General features: G+C 36.3%; 1 long non-coding RNA gene across 1 annotated transcript; it reads right to left on the minus strand.

Moving 5' to 3' along the window:
- Window positions 1-8016: 8016 nt before the first annotated feature.
- On the minus strand, window positions 8017-11556 carry LOC141421506 (uncharacterized). Its single transcript, XR_012446063.1, has 3 exons — window positions 11496-11556; window positions 10177-10222; window positions 8017-8119 (listed from the first exon to the last, which is right to left on the minus strand). It is a non-coding gene; the product is annotated as an uncharacterized lncRNA (long non-coding RNA).
- Window positions 11557-21226: the final 9670 nt, after the last annotated feature.

Genomic DNA, 21226 nt, shown 5'->3' on the forward strand with positions numbered 1-21226 from the left:
CTAGGGCTGAAATTATTTTCATTCAGTGTCCAAAATACCTCACTCCATGCCCTTCTTTCTTCTAGAAGGATTCCATTGAGAAATATGCTATTATTTTGATGGGTTTACCTTTATTTGTTTTTTCTTTCTTAAAGCCTTTAATATTCTTTCTCTGTTTTCTGTGCTTGTTGTTTTGATGATAATATGCTGTGGGGAGATTCTATTTTGGTCAAATATGTTTGATGTCCTGGAGGTTTCCTGTACCTGAATGGGCAAAACTTCCTCAAGATTTGGGAAATTTTCTGTTATTATTTTATTGAACATATTACTTACCCTTTGTCTTGTACCTGTTCTCCTTCTTCAATGCCCATGATTCTCAGGTTTGGTCTTTTGATGGAGCTGCTGAGTTCTTGCATATTGCTTTCACAGATCTAGAGTTGTTTGACTAAGACTTTTTCTGTTTTTTCTTTAATTTTTATTTTATCTGAGCTCTGAGATTCTGTCTTCCACTTGTTCTAGTCTGCTAGAGTGGCCTTCCACTGTGTTTTTTGTTTCACTAAAGGGACTTTATTTCCAGGATTTCTGTCTGATTCTTTTATCTGAGGTTTTCCATACTTTTGTTCAACTCCTCTTTTATATTTTGTGTTCTCATCTTTAATTCATATCTCTCTTTTTATACTGTCCTTTATTTCACTTTGGTTTTGTTGAAGTCCTCTCTGAGTTCCTTTATTTGTTACTTTGTTTTCTCCTGTTCTTTATTTTTGTTGCCTTGAAATTTCTTGAGTGCATCTTGTACATTCTAGTTAACCATGTCTAGTATCCTCTCCATGAATTTCTCAGTGATATCTCCCAAGATTTCTTCTTTGAGGTTTTTATGTGGGTGTCACAAGGCTCCTTAGTGACATTTATCATTGTTTTGTTGGGTTCAGGAACTGCATATCCACTTTTTTCAGTTCCCACTGAATTATGTATTGACTTATTTTTTTTTTTTTGAGGAGAGTGATTTCCATCTCTTCTTCTTCTTCCCATAGCTCCACTTGGTGTTGTGCAATTATGTTCTTGATAAACTTGCTGATGGTTTTAATTGCTTGTTTGTGTGTGACTAACTTGGTCATTAACTAGATTGATGTGTTCTTTCTGTCCCTGGCCTAGAGGTGTAATTTAGCAATAACAAATTCACAGGTTCAATGCATATATAATAGCAGTTGTTTGCATATTATATAGAAAACCACTTGGAGATAGTATCTATAAACAGTGGGATTTAGGTGGGTAATTGTCATTAGGCTAGATATGGATTTTGAGAAATTGGTAAAGCTGGAACTAAAGGGGGGCAAGAAAAGGGGTGGGTGAGTGAGAGAAGAGATACGGGGACTGCTGGGTTTTCTGGCCATTGTACATGTTTGGGTGTATTTCTGTTGTTGTAGTAGAGTGCTTGTTTCAGGGATTGGAGGGGGCTGCAGTTTTGTACAGTTGGTACAGTAAGCTAGTCAGCAGGTGGTGAGTGTGTTGGAGGAAGGGGTAGTGTGGTGGCAGGTTGGGAGAGGATAGGAGGGTCAGGTAAAGATGGGGGGAAAGAGTGGATAAGAAGGGACAAAAAGAGTAGTTGGGAAGGAGAGCAATGGTTTATAGCACAGGAGAAAGAGGGAAAGTGAAGAGGGTAAGAATAGGGATAAGAAAATAGTGATGGTGAAGTTAATAATACAGGAAGAAGAATAAAATGCCACAAAAGAATCAAAAGAATAAAAAACACCAGGTTCAGAACCACAAAAAGTTCAGTCTTTTGGTAAAAATTCTGGATTTATTCCTTAGGTGTCCAATCCTGGTATAGGCATATGAGTGGAAGCTCTGATGTGGTCTCACCGGTGACTGGCTTGTAAATAGTATTTGGTCCTTCTAGCCACAAAGTTAGTTGCAATTGGGAGGTAATCAGAGCTGTTGTTGTTTTCAGCAGGCAGCAGCTGCATTACCCTTCAGCTGCAACTCTGGTCAGTTACTCCCCCAGCAAGGTGAGGCAATTCAGTGTTGAATGTTGCCTGCTGTCCCACAAGGTCAGCTCTGGGATCCACCACCTTCTCTGATTTGGGAGGTTGGACTGTCACCCAGTTCCACTCTTAAGCTTTATTGCTTTTCCTGCATTTACTAAGAGTTTGGAGGTGAGAGTTCAACTCCTTGCCCCCACCCCCAATCTCTGGGGCAAGTTTAGCATTCCATCCCCACCTCTGCTGTTGGTGTCAGATTACAGTTCACTGTTTATGTTTTTCAGTTTGTGGGGGAAGGGGGGATAGGGGAGAGGGATGCTGTTCAGTCTGCCCAGGGGCTACACTGGATCATTTCCCTGGAGGGTGCATAGTGGGGCCATGCATGGTGCATGATGCTCACCTGTTCTGTAGTTTCACACAAGCAACTTTTAAGCTGGGTGGTGGGGAAAAATGGAAGCTTTTCTCAGTGCAATGTGGTGTAGGGAGGAATTCCAATGGCTAGGGGTCCAGGATGTTGCAGAGTTTGATTCTAATTTATGCTCTGTCTTCTGCTTGTTGGGAGAAGAAAAAAAATATATAGAAATGGCTGGGGGGCTTTTTTTCCCAGGGCCAGACATGCCTTGCTGCTATGCCACATGGGATTTTCATGGCTGTTAGGAGCAATTAAAGGCTGATTTAAGGGTCAGTATTTGAATTTTATCTGGATCCAACATGATGGCAGTTATTATTTTGGCTAGAAGCAACCAAAATTACCCAAGTGTAGCTCCAGTGTCTCAAGGTTGTTTCTGGAGTCATGGAGCTTAGGATTTCTGATTCCCTACCCTAGCTGCCATCTTGGATCTCCTCTAAAAACTGTATTAAATAAATAAAGTGTATAGGCATCTCACAAAAAATAAGTATCAATATTACTTTAATCTTATAAAATACTGAGGGAGTGAGCATGGTGCTTTCTTCAAAGTGAGTTCTGAACAGAAACAGAAGCAGGTTTGATGTAGAAAAGGACATAGTTTATTGGTTTCTAATTAATGCTGAAGCAAAATGAGCAAAGGGAAAAATAGTTAAAGAAGAAGGCTGGGTTTATTCTTGTAGGCTTAGGATAGAACTATAGCTTTCATTCTTAGAAAGGTGGGAAACCATTGGTTTTAAGCAGGGAACCTTCTATACCCTGCATTATTAAAAGATCATTCTGAGTGCCAGGTGGGTAATAGAATGATGGTGAAATGACACATCATACTTTCCTTCTGGTAGGATTATCTTTAAAGCAAAAAGAAAGGATTGCTACCTTCCTGCCTTAAGAAATCCTAGAAACACACTAAAACACACACACACTCAATAAACACTAGTTAAAGGGCCAGAAAGAATTGGATTACATTCTGCCTTTCATTCTCATCTGTTGTGTGGGTGAATGCAACAGTCATGATGTAGTTTTCAAGAGCATCAATGAGAAGTGTGCATAAGCACCTTACTTTACATATGCACTGGTGATTTCTTTCCTTCTCTTTTCTTTCATGTTTGTCTCTTAGGTTTAAATGTATATGGAGTTTTAGGTAAAATGTCAGAGTTGTATGAGAAATTATTCTCTGCTAAGAAGTGGGAGTTCCTTTTTTCAGAAGCCACACTTTTTTCAACAATATTCACTGACATCTTCTAGTGTTTTGAATTAGCACAACCAGGGTTAAAAATTTCTGCTGTCTTGTATTAGGGGAGTTGAATTGAATCTCCTTCCCCTATTGAATTGGGCTTGCAGAAATTTTTCCTTGCACATTTAACTATGCAATTTTTCCTTGAAAATAAACACCATCTTTCCAAGATCTGATCATTCACTAAGGCCCATGATTGAGACTTAAAATTCAAGATTATAAGAATAAAAAAAGAGAATAGGCCACTGTCTTCCTTCAATACTACTACCTGTGACACCCTACTAGTCAGTTACACATATGAGTACCTACATAAACTATCAACCTTGCTAATATATCTTCCTTATCTATGATATTATTTGTCAGTATTTTCAGGTTTTCAATAATGTCATGTGAGGGAAAATTGCCAACCATCTGCATGTAACCATACATGTCTCCTATCTCCATAGCTGTCCAGTAAAATCAATTTCCTGTGTTTTCTGTCTTTCCCTCAAGCATCTGTCTGGCCATATCAGTCGTTAACAGGCACTCCTGAGGGAAAGCTGGCTGTGGGGCTGTTGCTCAATGTGTTACTTTGATACTAACACTGAGATGAATGATCTCAGATAGATGCCAGAAACATTTATAATAGGACTTCCCTAGTTTTCATTTGCATCTCTTTGTTCTCATCATCAAAGACAGCAGGATAACAGTAGCCATGAAAGAGGTTCTTTCCCTAGTTATGTACTTTGTCCCTGGCTAGCATCATATGTGACATTTCCCTTGGTAAATTGCAAAAGCTTTGATTTATGCACTGCCCTGGGCAAGTCACTTCTCTAGCCTCAGGTTTAATGTGAGTCTTTTGCTTCTTAGAGCAAACTTTATGCATTTGCATGAAGGAGATTTGAACAGAAGTAAGATCTGTGCAAACACTGCAACACAGGGCAGATAAAACAACGATCACTCCTTTATCAAGACTAGTGGGAACTTTGATTACATTCACTTTCCCATAAGCAAAGGTCACATTGGACATGTTTATTTGAGTGAAGACTGAAAAAAAGCTGTTTATGAAATCATAGATGAGTGATCAACTTTTGTATAGCTATTATACTTCTGTGAATTAGTAGAATATGAAATCTGTGACAACTTCGGAGGGTACAATGAAGGCTGGGAATTTTGGATTCACCTTAAGACAGAAAATATTAACAACTAAAGTGAAAAGAACAACCTGCTTTGTGAGAAGTTATTATAAAGGGAATTCAAACATGAAAGAACCAGTACCATTGGTACCACTTATGAAACTATTTGATTCCTTTATCTTAAAACTCCAACAAAAATAAACAGAAGATATGAATTAACTGCAACTAGAATTTGCAGAGATTTTACTGGACTTTTGCAAGGTTTTTCTTTTAGTGAATATGGACTGTAATTTAATAAACATTGCCAATATTATCTTTATACAGGTTGTACCAAGTTATACTTCTACCAGTGAATTATGGAAAATCCTCTTCCCCTACACCATGGTAACTCACAGTGGGTAATTGAACTTTTTAATCGTTACCAAGCTGAATGGTTATTATGAAAAATACAGAACATTAGTTTACAATTCTCTTGTGATATGTGAGGTTGAACAAATTTTCTATATAAGAGCCAGTTGTACATCCTTTATTGTGAGTTGTTTGTTCATACCCTTTGCATATTTGTTATTGAATGTTACCTATTTCTTTTAATACATGTGGAATGTACAGCCATTTGATGTATGTGATTAGAAAATGATTTCCAGAATTTTGTATGTATCTTTATGGCTTTGTTTGTTGCATTTCCAGCATAAATTTCAAAGGCCTGCTCAGTAAAATTTATCTTTTTTTTCTCTTTTTCTCACATCCAGACATTGTATCATATGAAGAAAAATATTTAAAAAAAATTTTTTTCCAGGGCCAAGAGCCAGTGGCTCATGCCTGTATTCCTAGCCACTCAGGAGGCAGAGATCAGGGGGATCATGGCTAGAAGCCAGCCTGGACAAATAGTTCATGAGATCCTATCTCTAGAAACACCTTCACAAAAAAGGACTGATAGAGTATCTCAAGGTGTAGAACCTGAGTTCAAATCTCAGTACCACAAAAAAAGTTTCCAGACCTTTCTGCAACTTCTGCTTTATGTTTAAATCTGAAGTTCATTTAGTTATAAATTAAGAATCCAATTTTAATATATTCTGGTGACATATATACCCCAACAATATTTACTAAATAATCTATCAGTTCCTTGCCAATATGAAATGTCTTATCTACTTACCACATATTTAAAAATCTCATATTCATTTGATATTTTTTTCTGGATTAACGTAATATTTTATTGATTAGTCTACATTTAACAATACTATGCTATTTTAATTATTCTAGCTTTATATTATGTTTAAATATCTAGTAGTACTGTACCCACATCAAAATATCCTCAACCATTATCATTTTATATGAAGTTTGTCCAATAAGAGGAAAATGAATGACACTGATATTAAAGCATATTCAATTTTAAGAGGAATAACTAAGCAAGAATTGTCAGCACTATTATAATGTGAGTCTTTCCAAGGTCACAATATCTCTTTTCGTTTCTTCTAATAGGAAGTTTTCTTCATTCTCTGAAGTGGAATTATTTTCACATCATTTTATTCAGACTCTTTCTCTTTATTCAGACCACATTGTACTTCAGTTTGTATCACCGATGATTTGTTTTTACTTTTTAATATGCCACTTTTATATCCTGAAAATCCAGTCCACAGTTGATGTTCACATACCCGTTATCTGCTTACTTGACTTAAGGCAGTACCTCTGGCTTCTTTGGCAACCATTACCAGCTTTCCAGATTCACCAGCATCAGTATCAGACCCCATGAAGCTCCATTACTCTAGGTTTCAATGGTGTAGCTCAAACCCAGAGGACATCATGAGAGATTGGGGTTCAGCAATGTTAGTTTTGTTTCTGGTTGCCTTTAGACTGAAACAAAGCAAATACACTTTCTTATCTGTAGATGCTGGTGTTTATGCTGAAATTTTAGAACTCATAGTTGCTCTGCTTCACTGTTTTAGGATGGATTAAGTACTCTTCTAAGGAATTATTAATAGCCAGCCCAAATGTGAAGTTCAGAGACCAAGAAGTCAGAAGATAGCATCCTTCAATAATTTACTTTCCACAAAGAACATATGGAGACAATACAAAAGGGAAGCCTTTTCAAAACAGAAAAACTAGACTCATGTTTTTCTTATCTCTGCATTTAGAGATTCACCCCACCCCATTCTTGCAGGTATCTGAACAATACATATAGACTTATATTCTTATTGTATTTATACTTTTAAAATTTGTACTGGAATTATGATTCCCTCTTCAACTTAACTTTTATAAACACAGTTTCAAAATCAGATTCAACAATTTTAAGACTTCATATTTTTAAGGTGCTCTGATATTTACAATTGTGTCATCATTTAGCATTTCTTATAATTCTGTGAATTATGAACTATTATTGGCATTAAAAGATTGGCAAACTGAGATTCAAAGAGGCTAACATTTTCAATCCTCCTATATCATACCTCCATTACTTTTGTAATCATGGTAAAAGTGTAGGGTTGATTCTCTTTCTCAAAAAATATTTATTATTCGCTATAAAATTAAAAGAACTGTTTTCAACAAGTATTTTGACTTATCATTCCATCACAGCAGATGTTTAAAGTGGTTTTTGCTACACACTGAATGGTTGTATCCTCCTATCCTATTTCTGATGTGATGGTATTAGAAGTTAGACATGTTAGAGGTAATTGGGTTTTGAAGATTGAGCTGTTATAAATAGGACTAATGAACTTACAAAAGGACATAAGAAACCCTGCTTTTCTCTCTTTCAGTTATCCACCATGTAAGACTACAAAAAGAAAACAGTGTCTACAGCCCAGAAGAGTACCTCAATAGAAACAGATCATGCTGCCGCCCTAATATCTGAGAGACATAAATTCCTTCATTTTTATGAGCAATGCATTCTACGGTATTTTGTTATATCAGTCCAAACTAATTAGGACAGTCCCACAATTACCCACATCTCCAAGTAGTATATCTTTGTGTTATTCCCTCCTCTTGAGTAAGAACTGCATCTTCTGACTTCCTTCTAGTAAATGGACTGTAGAAAAAGTGATGGGATGTCACTTCCATGGTTAAGGTCAAAAGACTGTGACTTCTATACTGCTGGTAACTTTTTTGTCTTGTTGACTCTCTCTATCGCTCTCTCTCTCTCTCTCGCTTCCTTGATTTCTTGCCTTAATTTAAAATGCTATTTGGAGAGACTTACGTGACAAGGGATGGAGAAAGTCCTTGAACCAATACCATGAAAGCAATTGGAACCTCAGTCTAACACTCGCTGAGAAAGAAATTTCTGCCAACAACTAAGTGAGTGACCATGGAAGGTGTTTCTTCAGAGCTAATCTTTGAGATAACTCTAGTCCCAGTTATCACGATGATTGCAGTCTAGTGAGACAGCTTGGAGAAGCCAACCCAGACAAGCCATGATCTGAAACAGAAATGATAAAAATATATAGTTTTAAGTTGCTGACTTTGGGGTTAATTTGTGACAGCACAATAAATAATTCAAGTACGTGTATACTTTGCTCCAGTTCCCTGCATTTGTGTAGAAAATCACTCCAAAAATTTAGTGGCTTAATGAACAACAGTCATTGTTTCTGTTTCAGAATTTTCAGTGGTAGGTAGTTTTCACTGGGTTGGACTTCTCTCTGCTTCACATGTCTGGGAATCAACTGAAATGACTGGACTTGGTGGAGGCAGGAATAATGGGGACTTGCTGACCATCTCTCTGTCTTCATGGTCTCTGCAGTGGCCTTTCCATATGGTCTCTCACGAGTAGTGACATCAACATAATCAGAGTTCTAACATGGAGTCCAAGAAAAAGTTGTGTAAGACATTGAACAGAAGCTATAGATAGAGCTGCTCATGAGCTGTTTTCAGAAGGCACGTAGTGTCACTTATATACATTATTCATCACATAGTGGTAGCCATAAGTAAGAGTAGGAAAAGCCTGCACAGAGCATAAATACTGGGAGGTGCATCAATCTTAGAGTCTGCTACCATCAAATGTCAAATGCTATCTTCAAAGAAAACATGCATGACGGTTGGAGGAAGTGCTCTTACTAGCTTTGTTTTTTAGCTTTTACCTAAAACATTTTGCTTAAATATAACTTAGCTTCCTGATGGGCAAAATCAGGGTAAATATATATTCTCTAATTGGGTTGTATTAAAATTTAATGAGGTATAAATATAACTTCTTAAATAGAAGGCTAGCACATACTAGGTGCTCCACACACAGTGGATGGTAGTGATTGGACACATTTCTAATTCCTATGGTGTCCCCCAATACCAATTTTCTAATCTTCTCTGCTATAGCTTTCCACTTTCTGCCCTCTATTATATTTTTTATGCACACTTATCATCTTGCCTAATGAATAATGAAAACACTTGAGAGACAGAAATTATATTCATTTTTACAATCCCATTAATTTAACAACTGGTAGGTGCATTGATTAACTGTTCACTACTTATCTTATGCACTATTTATCTGGCACATTTATTCACTGCCTTCATTGTTCCCCTGTAAGGGGTAGGCTTCTTAGTGGGAGTGACCATGACTTGTAACTCTTAACATTTCTGCCAACAGCCTTAGGCTTTGTACAAAGTGTTTGTTAACTGAAGTCTATGGAACAAAGTTTAATATCTACTGTTTTATCAACATATTCCCTTATCTTTTTGTCTTGACTTTACCTACCTCCTGGCAGGAAACAGCAAAGAAAAAAAGGACAAAGGATCTAGAATAGAGAGGTTAGATACTCATACTCAGGGTCCAGACCATTTGTCTTTGAACCAAATCAAGCTTTTACTAATAAAAAACAGTTATTAGAAATTACTTAATTTCTATAAGGCTCATTTTTCCATTTGTAAATTGAGAAAACTAGTTTCTCCTCATAAGATAGTTGTAGGTATAAAATAGGGTAATGTATATACAACACAAAGCATGGTTCTTACACATAATAGGAACATAGTAAGATTTGAATATTTTTAAATGCCACCTCTTCCATGAAGGCTTCTTAAATTACCTAAGCTGGAACTGTGCCCAGAAAAACCTATGTGATTTTGCAGAATTTTTTTCTTATATAAAATATCTTAATTCAGTTGTTTCTAGTATTAATCTATGTTGTTTGTTTTTTCATCTATACTGGTTGGTATAGCCTTATATATTGATGAAAAGGAAATTGCTAACATAATTGGCTGAAATCTGGTATTGGCTTTTTTTTTTTGGCTTGGCAGCACTTTTGATTCAATCTGCCAGTCTGATGACTGTTCTTCAGTAAACAGCTCTAGGACTTCTCTTTAACTAGTCTCTCTCTTTTGCGCTCTCTCTCCCTCCCTCTCTCGCTCCCTCCATATCTCCCTCCATACCTCCCTCTCTCTGTCTTTCCCTCTTGTTTTGAAGTACACTTCACAAATAACAGTTAATATAAAAATATAACCTGTGTGGTCTGTTTGAGACACTATTAAGTTCTGATCAATATTACTCACTCTTTTTTTTTTTTTTTGGTGTGTATACTTCTTTCAACCCAGAATTCTGCAGAAAGACAAGATAGAAAACAGGATCTGGCTGTACCTTTGTTCTTGAAATAATAATAGCATCAAAATCCACTCTTAAACATCTAGTGCACTATAGTAGCAATACTAGTAATAAAAATGGTGGCTAGGATGCTCTGAAGTTTTCATGAGTCCTTCTAAATGTTATATGTATATTTACCATGTAACCCTCAGAACGATGTAGGGAACTAAGTTCTGAAGCAGAAATAATTAAACCACCTTTCCTAGAGTAAACCAGCCAATAAGTCGCATAGATGATATGTGAACTTTGATATTTTGGCTTTAAGTAGACATAACTCTTTACAGGATGCTTTTAAGTATAGACTGGATATATAAATTAGACTTCTCCAATGAGGGTTGAGGCTGCTAATGGAGACATAAAGAGTTATAAGTTCTACATAACACCTGATACAAAGTAGGCTATCAATAGAAGATTGTTGAAGAAATGAACAAATGAGTATTAGATGAAACAGAAAATAAGTGCCTTAACCAATCTCATTCAAGTTGCATTAAATTGAGAGCTATAGACTAACAATAATTAAGCTACACACAAAAAGGTCTTTCTCATCTTTATGAGGAAATTCTCTGTGTTCACTATCTACATAAGTTTTGAACAAACATGCATTCACATATTAACACACCCAGTTTATTTGCGGCTCAATTGTGACTTGTGTCAAGTTAGAGAGTGGCATTTTCCTGGATTCCAAAATTACACTAAGGGAACTTGTTAAATAGTGTGTTGTACAAATACCAGGCACCCCAAATACTCAATGTTCCCTTGTCAATTCCTAAACAAACTTCAAAAGTCAATTGGTTTAATTGAACTGTCAAAGTAGGTCAGACTGAAAGGGTGGAGAGTATATATAAATAGCTCAATGTCTGCCAGTCTCAGGGAGCTAGTCATTAGATTCCAATCTTATCATAATTAATATGTTATAAAATCCTCACAAAATAAATTGGCTTCACTTAAATCAGAGAGCTGAAGTCATGCAAGGAAGTATAGAGGGAGACTGTTCCAGGCATAGTTCTGTACTTTTCTAGAATTCGAAATTTGGACAAATCAACATTGGCAATCTTATTTTCTAAATGGAAAAAAATAGAATCCTGTTCATTTATTAGTAGGCTACTCCTATCTTAAACCCTTATAAATTTAGAAAACACCCCTAAATTTGCCTATTTTAGATCAGAATCATAATTTTCTCCAGTCAATAGTTTGTCTTCAACACAAGAAACAAGGAGAATCTTTTGCTCACCTGCATATCAGCTTCAAGGTTGAGACATGTCCTCAATATCTATGCACCTAACATAGTACCTGTAAGAGGTAGAAGAATAGACATTTAACTGCTATCTATTGGAAGAAAATTCTCATTTACAAGAATAAATCATTCATTAATTTTCCCAACATTTTCCTAATTTTCAATCTATGTTCTCTGCCTGAATCCACTATGGCATTGACCTATCATCATGTATGAATTATAGTACAATACTTGCTAGAAATTTTAAGTAAAAATTATTAAACATTAAATATTTGCTATATGTCAGGCACACTATCTCATTTTATCCGTACAACTTGAAGGAAGTGTCACTAGTATACCTGTTTCATAGATGAGGAAATCGATTCTATGAGAGACTGTTGTCCAAGTTTATGCAGCTAAAAATTGAGAAAGACAGAAATTAAATAAAAACCCTTATGTTTTCAAATGAATTCAGTGAGAGAAGAAGCTTAGCCTCTCTCCCCTCAGCATAAGGTTTGTCTGTCTGCCTAACAGAATCTTCTACTTCAGAATGTTTAGCACTGGGACAAGGGTGAGAAAGAAGTCTTATTAAAAATGATAATGGATCAGCTACATCTAGACCAACTGAAGAAAGGTAGATTCCTAAAAAACAACAGCAAAAACAAATAAAAATACAGTGTCATATTGGCAGGAAGCTGAAAGAAGTTACAGAAATTTTGACTAAATACTTCTGATATTTTCAGAGCTTGCTAATGTAAGGAAAATACATTCTGTATCTATGGACAGCTTAGAACAACCTTAAAGGGAACTCTGAATCAATTCAAATACTGAGACAAATGGCAACAAGTTAACAGAAAAAGCACAGTATTGTTATCAGGATGCAAAGAATTCATAAGATAAAAGTAAATGACCAGATTTATATTTTACCACATAACATAGAGGATGCATATTTTAAACTTAAATCTTTATGCCTCAGTTTTTTCGTGTACAAAATGGGGAAAATAGCATCTATAAAAGAAAAACAATGCTACTGCAGTTAAAAACATATTGTAGGATAAGGACTTAGCTAGAAAAATCTTATTGTCTTAAAATAGCTGGCTTCTTCTATCTGCATAACCTAAATTCTCTGTATACTTGGAAAGCTTCTTTTAGATGTTGTCTATGTGCTTAGCTAGAAAGTCAATTCTACAGTTCAATATCTATACTGAGAAACTACTTCCCGGGATCAAAACTGAAGAAACGTAGGGTTATTTTATAGGCCTCTTCAAAAAAACAATGTGTTCATTTTCTCACATACCAAACGCACTTTATACACACTGACCAATGCAAAGGTCATTCTGCCCCAGATATACTAAAAATGGCTTGATGTCTTTTTCCAGTTAACTAGCCAGTGTCTTTATTGGATCAGACAAATAACCACAGAGCACAGTCAGCAAAGGTTATCTTGAAGAAATCTAACAAACAGTTTATAGTCAGTTCTGCTGGGTATAGTGTGCTTTAATAAGGAATGGGTCACAGATTTAATCCCTATAAGGGCCATTCATACTCCCTTTCTTAGAATATTTTTTTGACAATATGACTTAGGCCACTCTTCTCACATTAGCACAGCAGTGGCCACAGAAAAGTTGGTGTAGGGGGCAAGGTTCAGCCACAATCATCTCTGTTCTTTAAAATTTTCACACAGTAAATGAACCAGGGGTAGGGAGAAACACCAGTCCTTACCTTGACTTTCAAGGCATGTTTTGTGTCTGTTTTCACTGCAAGAACAACTTTAAGTAAAAGTGTTTTATCCACATGAAAATTATGTGACTAGTTTATACTTGGACACATGTCTACCTGAGGTCCAGGTTGTGAGATCTGTTCCCACACAAAGGATAGAATGGAAGTGAAGAAACTATTTTCTACAGAGAAAAATGTCATAAGGATTTCACTGAAGTGATGGAACTAGGGAATGGAATTTCAGATAAAGTTTGAGCTATCAAATAGGCAACATTATCTCCATTCTTCAGATGAGTATGTCAAGGTACAGAAACACTCAGTAAAATGAGGTCACCTAGCCATTAATACATCAGTTAGGTGATTAAAATGGTAGATAATTCAAGGCTTTCTAATATAAAATTGACAGCTATTCCATGGCTTTACATTTTCCCAATTTGTAACTCATTAGTACAATTAAAACACAAGGTTTTAGTGATATAATAGGCTGTAAAAATGATTTCTAAGAAAAAGATAAGAACACCTTTCACCCTTACCACTAATGTGGTTTACATAAAATCTGTCAAGGTTGTAGCAAAATCAACTTAATATGACAGTAATTGCATGGTATGTACATATGTAATAAAACCAAGAAGAAATCAAACTGAGAGAAAATATTCAAGGTGGCACTTCACTTGTGTTAATTGCTACCAGTATGGCCAAAATCAAGGATGGCAGTTGGGAGACATAGTTAACAGATGGGGGTCTTTTTTCAGCAACTTGGCCTTTCAACATCTTAAAGTGTCGGTGATTTACTCACTTTCCCAATATAGCGCAGCCAAAACAAGTGAATAAAGAAGAGCTAGAAGAATGGCAGACATGATGGCTGGATATCCTCCACAGAAACTTAATAAATAAACAACGAGAGTTGTTCCGAACTGTTTCAAGCTCTTCTATAACTTTATGACATTTCCTCCCACTCAACAAAGTGTAGCAGAATGCTTGTAAGAATGAGAGTGATATATTGGGGATAGCCTGGAAATTACTTAACATATATAACTGTTAAACAGACCATTTCGTAACTTATTGCAGGACATATTCAAAAACTGACTATGGGACACAATATATTCTGATAGGATCGAGGAGAAGATTAATCACTGCTTCAAAGATCAGATCCCAGGTCACCAACTTCATGGATGGTGTCTGCTTCACCCAACATTTTACTTTTAAACCTAGTGTACTTGCATTCTGATCCACACAATTGGAGTGAGATTTTTCCCTTGCTCCTTTGTTGCAGCAAGCTTTCTCTCACTGCTAGTTATTACTGAACCTAACTGGGGCCTAAGTGGGGGTAACTGGAGATTCAGAAAAGACACAGGATAGACAGACAGAAAGTGGGATCAGGTGTGTTGGGCACTTGGGTGGAGATGCACAACACTCATTGCTTCTTATCTGTATTATTCTCTCCATTTTACTCTGCTTCTTTTCTCTATCTTTATTATTTAAGGACTTTGTCCTTTACAGTTCTTTAAAACCTTGTTTAAAATCTCTTTCCTTAGTCTCGTTCTGTCCCATGTTTTCTCTTAGCTTTTCTTTAGCATAATCTCTCTTAAAGTCTTTGCCCCCAGACTTGCACTGTCCCATGTTCTCTCATTAGCTTTCTTAAAGCCTCAGTGCTCAGATGTTCTCTTTAGCCTTTCTTTAGCTTAGCTTTTCTAAAGCCTATGTATAAAGTTCTCTTTAGATTTCTTAAAGTCTCAGTCCTCAGACTTGCTAGCAATTCCCCTTTAGCAATTCTCCTTCAGCAATTCTTTTCTCTTCCAAATGTCTCCCACAGAAAAAAGCCAAAAGCCAAAAGCAAAAGACTCAAAGCAAAAGCCCCCAAAGCAAACGCCCCAAAGCAAAAAGCCTCATGTCCTCCTTCTGTGAGTTTTTTATACCCAGTGGTAAAGAGGATGGAGCAGGAGTTCTCGGGGAGGGGTGTGATATTATAACAGGAGAAACCTGTGTTCCTGCTTCTCTGAATATAAACAACTTAGGAGAAGCAGCTGTTTTGCATTTCCTTCTTCCATAGCCAGGGCTGTGCTGATCTTGGCCTACAGATAAACATTTTAGGAAAAGCTGTTGAACTGCATCTCACCTTGCTTATATCCAGATCTCATAGGCTTCTCATAGTCTGCTCTCCACACACAGTATATATTGTACTTCAGAATATGGACCATTTCATAGGTTTCTAATTGCAACCATGTGTTGCACAATGATGGGAGTCTATTCTGAGAAGTGCATCATTAGGCTGTTTCATCAGTGCTTGAACATCATAGAGTGTATTTACACAGACCTAGATGGTATAGGTCATTACTAAATGTTATGTCTTGATAAAACCACGAGACATTGTAGCAAGAGATGTATGAGGCTGCTGACATAATACAGCATACTGTTTTACAGAAAGCTATCTTATTTAAATAGGAGCGAACTCTAAACTAATGTCAAAGGTATAGTATAGTAAATGCATATATCATAACACAGTTTTTATCATCCTCATCAAGAATTATGCATGGCATGTAGTCATGAATGCTGTAGTTTTATATGAATGGTGACTCAGAAGGTCTACACCACCATCCTCAGAGACCCATGAAGAATGAATGTGTTGAACCATGGCTTAATGATGGCTTTAACATCACTAGGTAATAGGAGTTTTTCAGGTCTATTATAATCTTATGGGAACATCATCACATATTTGGTCCATTTTTTGCTAAAATACCCTTATACAGTGTATGACTCTATTTCATGTCATTATCCCAGCTGGATAAGAAACACCTTGAAGCCAGGCACCAATGGCTTACACCTATAATCCTAGCTACTCAGGTGGCAGAAATCAAGAGGATTATAGTTTGAAGCTAGCCTGAATAAGTAATTTGTAAGACCCATCTCAAAAACAACCCATCACAAAAATAGGGATGGTGGAGTGGCTCAAGGTGAAAGCCCTGAGTTCAAACCCCAATACCACACACACACACACACACACACACACACACACACACAAAACCTTGAAGACATTAATCAGCTCATAACATAGAACACAGAGGTGGGCACACCTGTTACCTATACAGGGATTTTTCTCCTGTAACTTTTGAATTGAAATAATGGGAGCAGCTTTATAAAGAATAGGCAGAACTTTGAGAAATTTTATTAACCTACTGAAGCATTATAATAAATGCCATGTGTCAATTAACAAGGAGTATATTTTTTATCAAAATTGAAGCTAAGACTTGGGGAAAACTCTACTAGGCCATAATGTATTATCCTTCTGTATGCTACTAAAATTATGTTGCAGATAATTTGGCAATGACTTTTGTGTTTGTGTTCATGAAGTCCAACAATTTGTAATCTTTTCTTATGTCTTTGCATGGTTTAGAATCATGGTAACTTTGGATTCATGGAACAAGATGGGAAGTGTTGCCTCTTTGTTTTCTGAAAGTTTGTGAAGGATTTGTGTTATTAGTTTACTAAGTATTTTATTCAGTGAAGTCATCTTGCCTGGAAATTTATGTGTCACAAAGTTTTTGATTTGGATTTTCCTATTTCTTTTTAAGCCAATTTTAATAATTTGTGTCTTTCAAAGAATTTGCTCATTTTCTCTCAATTTTTAAGGAGCTCATAATTTTCCCTATAATCCTTTTAATGTCTATAGGATCTATAATGCTGTCGCTCTTCATTCCTGCTATTGAAAAGGTATGTCTCTTTCAGTCTCAATCAGTAGTACTAGAGGTTTATCAGTTTCACCCTGAAAACTTAGGCCAATTGTGGATGTTCACTCTTACCACTTATATTTAACATTAAATTTGAGCTATAAGATGGGGATATAGCAGAGCAAGAGCATTTGTCTAGCATGTGCAAGGTTCTGGGTTGGATTTCCAGAACTGTAAGGCAAAACAAAATGAACAAAAAATAAAAGAAACTCAGGAATTACGAAACAATATAGTTAGGCCAGAAACGGAAATAAAAGGCCTAGAAACGGAAAGAAAGAAGTGAAGCTGACTTTGCAGTTTTCTTGGTAACATATGTGGAAAATCCTACCAATCAATAAAAACCTAAAAAAAGAGAACCAATGAGAGAAATTAAACAAAAGAAAAAAATTAAACCTATTCTAATATACAGACTAATATCATCCCTAAAACAACTTGTGGAGTCAATAGAAGACCATGCAAAATCTTGCTGGGATTTGTAGAAACTGACAAGTTGATTTAACTTTTGTGTGGATATGGGAAGGACATGACAAGCAAAAACAACTTTTAAAAGTAACTAAGTTGGACAACTCATGATACCTAATATTAAAATTTATTATAAATTTATACTAATTAAGTGGTATTGGCATAAGAAGAGTCATATAAATCAATTCTACATAGCAGAAATTATTCAAATAGATTCCTACATTTTTGGTCAACTAGTTTCCACAAAGGTACCAAAATGATTAAATGGAAAAGGGAAATTTTGACAGTGATAGTATGGGACAAGTAGATAACCATATGGAAAAAATAAACCTCAAACCTTACCTTACATAATATAAAAAATAAGGACGATAGACCTAAATGTATAATCTAAAATTATAAAAGCTTTAAAAGCAAACAGGAGAAAACCTTCATGACCTTAGTGCAGAAAAAAAATTCCTTAAGAGGTAAAACACAAATCTCTGTGTGGTGGTCATGCTTATAATCCCAGAACTGTGATCTTCCTGATCACAGTTTGAGGCCAACCCAGGCAAAATGTTAGCAAGACCCCAACTCAATCAATAAGCCAGGTGTGTTTATATATGTCTATACTATAATCCCAGCTATATGGGAAGCATAGTTAAGATGATCATGTCTGAGGCTAGCCTTGGCCAAAAACACAAGACCCTACCTGAAAAATAACTAAAGCAAAAAACTGCTTTTTTTTTCTCCTCAAGTAGTAAAGTTCCTGCCTAGCAAATATGAGGCCTTGTATACAAAATCCCAGTATGGCCAGAAAAAAAAAAGATGTAAAAAGCAAAAGCCAAGAAAGATGAACAAAATCTTTTAAAATTGACTTCATAAAATTTAAAAATGTCTACTCATTCAGAGACACTGTAAAGTCTACTAAAGGGATGTTGCCAAGTGGGAGGAAATATTCATAATGCACATACTTACATCCAAAGTACATAAAGAAACCTTCTAAATCAATAAATTGGCAAAAAAATAACAAATGGGCAAAAAATGTAAATAGAAACTTCACATAAAATGATATACAATTATCCATCAAGCCTAGGACAAACTACTCAACATCTTTATCAGAGACATGCACTTATATATTTTAGCTTTAGTGAGCATTAAACACTTTGCCAAAATTAATTTCATAAGTCCCCATCAGTGTGTCAGAGAAATACCTAAGTTTTAGAGATATGTCTTATCACTAGAGAAAACATGAAGAGAATTATAACAAGGGAATGCCACTGCTTTCTGTGTTCCTTTTTAGGTGACGTGAATAGACAGAGGAACAATAGACAGTGAACTGGAGAATGGAGCAAGGAGAGGAACCAGAACTCCAGAATCCACAATTAGCATCTGATTAGAGAGAAAAGCTATTGTCTGTAAAATGGCAGGATGAAAAAGGTACAGAAATATGAGAGCTACTACAGTGTGTGTAAAAGAGATCAACACAGAATGTCACCAAATGTCTGGCTTGAGTAGGGCATGATGGCATACACCCATAATCTCCACTACTCAGGAGGCAGAGCCTGGGAAGATCAGGGTAAAAGGTTGGCCCTGGGGAAAAAAATGCAACATTCAATTTGAAAAATAACTGAAGCAAAAAGTGCTCTAAGTCTGGCTCAAGTGGTAGAGTGCCTGTCTAGCAAGTGCTCAAACCCCAATACTGCCAAAAGAAAAAAAAAGTAAGCTTAGAAATTAATATGCCACTTCATGTGTTTTGAAAGGCTCCAATAATATCTTAATGGAACTTTTTGTTATTCTTGGTTATAGACTGATATAATTGGAATATGATTTCCTATGCATAGTATTTTCAATGAGCTTTGTTTGTGCCTTATATAGATTACAGACAGAATATAGAACCTCTTCAGAAGACAAGAGGTGAAAAGGAAGGAGAAGAATGGCATCTCTTGAGTACCATGTTGAATGTTGTGCTGTTTTCAGTCAAAAGATTGCCCTTAAGCCAGTTCTGAATTTCTATCTGGTTTCTATCCTTTTAGCTTCCATTCTGGTTGAGAATCTGAGGATTACAGGATGCCTGAATCCCTTCTTGATGTCTAGTAATGGTTCAATTAAAGTCTCATTTCCTTCATTTGTCTTTATTTTGTCTTCTTTTGGGGATTTTTTTGGGGGTGAGTAGTGTCATAACTTCTGTTTCACTATTTCATGCTTTTTGAGACCCTGATGTTAGTTAGTACATAGAAAAACATCCCACCTACCAGAAGTCAGAGAGAGGAGCATATATAGCCTGTGTATAAGTATACCTTATTTGAGTGTGAACAAGTCCTCAAGCTCACATGTATAATAGAATTATTAAATGTATTTTTAGGATACTGGTATATTGGGTAAAGTGCATCCACAAGAAGAGAAGATTTAGCTAACCAGAAGAGCTTTTAAAAAGGTACTGTGGGGCAATGTGGGTGTCCATGTTGTAAGAACTTTCATGTTTATAAACATAAGCAAGAAACAACCTATGATCTCTAACTGGAGAACAGATAACAGGTTGATTATGTGGTACTATAATTAACAAGAACTAACTAAACTTGAGTGAATACTGTTAATATTATTCTATTTTTTCCCTCAAGGCCAGTGTGAGCAGGTGCCTTGACCTGACTGGGAGCAACTGGGGATTAGAAAAAAAGACACAAACACAGACATGGAGAAAGCTGGGGTCAGGTGGGTCCTACACTCCTGATGAGAGATGCCAGCGACACCTGCCACCTCCAAGCGCATTTATTTTTACAGCATGTATGGGAAAGTGGGGTGAAATGCGGAAGGAGTTCTCATGCCTAGGCAGCAGGAACACAGCAGCTATGGTATGTTATATTCAGTACAGACTATCCTGAGTAGGTCAGCATGTCCTGTTTTTCTTGCAAGGCAGCCTTGTTGAACCTTGCTTCCCCTTGGCTGGGTCCATGCCTATCAGCCAAGGAGCTCTTTGACAGAGCCGTGCTTATGTCAAGGTCTATTTCCACTGCCTCACTCTCCCTACTTGCAAGGCAGCCTTGCTGAACCTTGTTCACTTCCTTCCTGCTGAGGCCCTGCCTTCTCAGCACAAGGGACCTTGGTAAAAGTTTCTTCTCAGTCTGTTTAGTTACTGGTCTCCCACATTTTTAAACCTGGGCTTGAGTTTCAGTAGTCTGAGAAACCCCAGGACATATATATAAAGATTCTAAGTTACCTCCAACATTTTGGCAAGCAGACATAATATGTGAAAAAAAATGCATCCTAGGTAAAATTTAAATGTTTTCTCTGTTACACCCCCTTAATCCAGATGGTCTCTTTTGAAAATTTTATAAGTTCTTATACATATCCAGAAATTCTGAGTAATTAAAATGTAGCTCTCACATTTTCTAAAGCAGATTTACAAATTTACTTCTCATCCTTTATATAAAAATTTAACCTGGAATTTTCTTGAAAATGACTGAATTTACTTTCAATTAGACAATGAATGATACCTTTTCCCCTCTTATATAAAGGGGAATATCCAAAATATAAAAGAGAGAGCTGACTAAGCCATCAAAGGTCACTCACAGAACAGCTGTGCCTTGTGCCAACTCCCTTAAGGATGAATGATAGATCATGTTAGGTTACCTGCTATAGTTTGAACTTTGTGTTTCCCACAGATTCATACACTGAAATCCTACCCTTCAAGGTGATGGTACTAAAAGTCTGGAGTAATGTATGGGGTTGGGACCCTCATGAAGGAGATTAGTGGCTTTATATAAGAGACCTGAGAAAACCCCCTGGTCCCTTCAACCATTTGAGCACATACTGAGAAGGAGACATGTATCAACCAGAAAGCAGACCCTGACCAGAATTCAACTCTGT

Source organism: Castor canadensis, chromosome 1, assembly GCF_047511655.1.
Source record: "Castor canadensis chromosome 1, mCasCan1.hap1v2, whole genome shotgun sequence".
Taxonomy (NCBI): domain Eukaryota; kingdom Metazoa; phylum Chordata; class Mammalia; order Rodentia; family Castoridae; genus Castor; species Castor canadensis.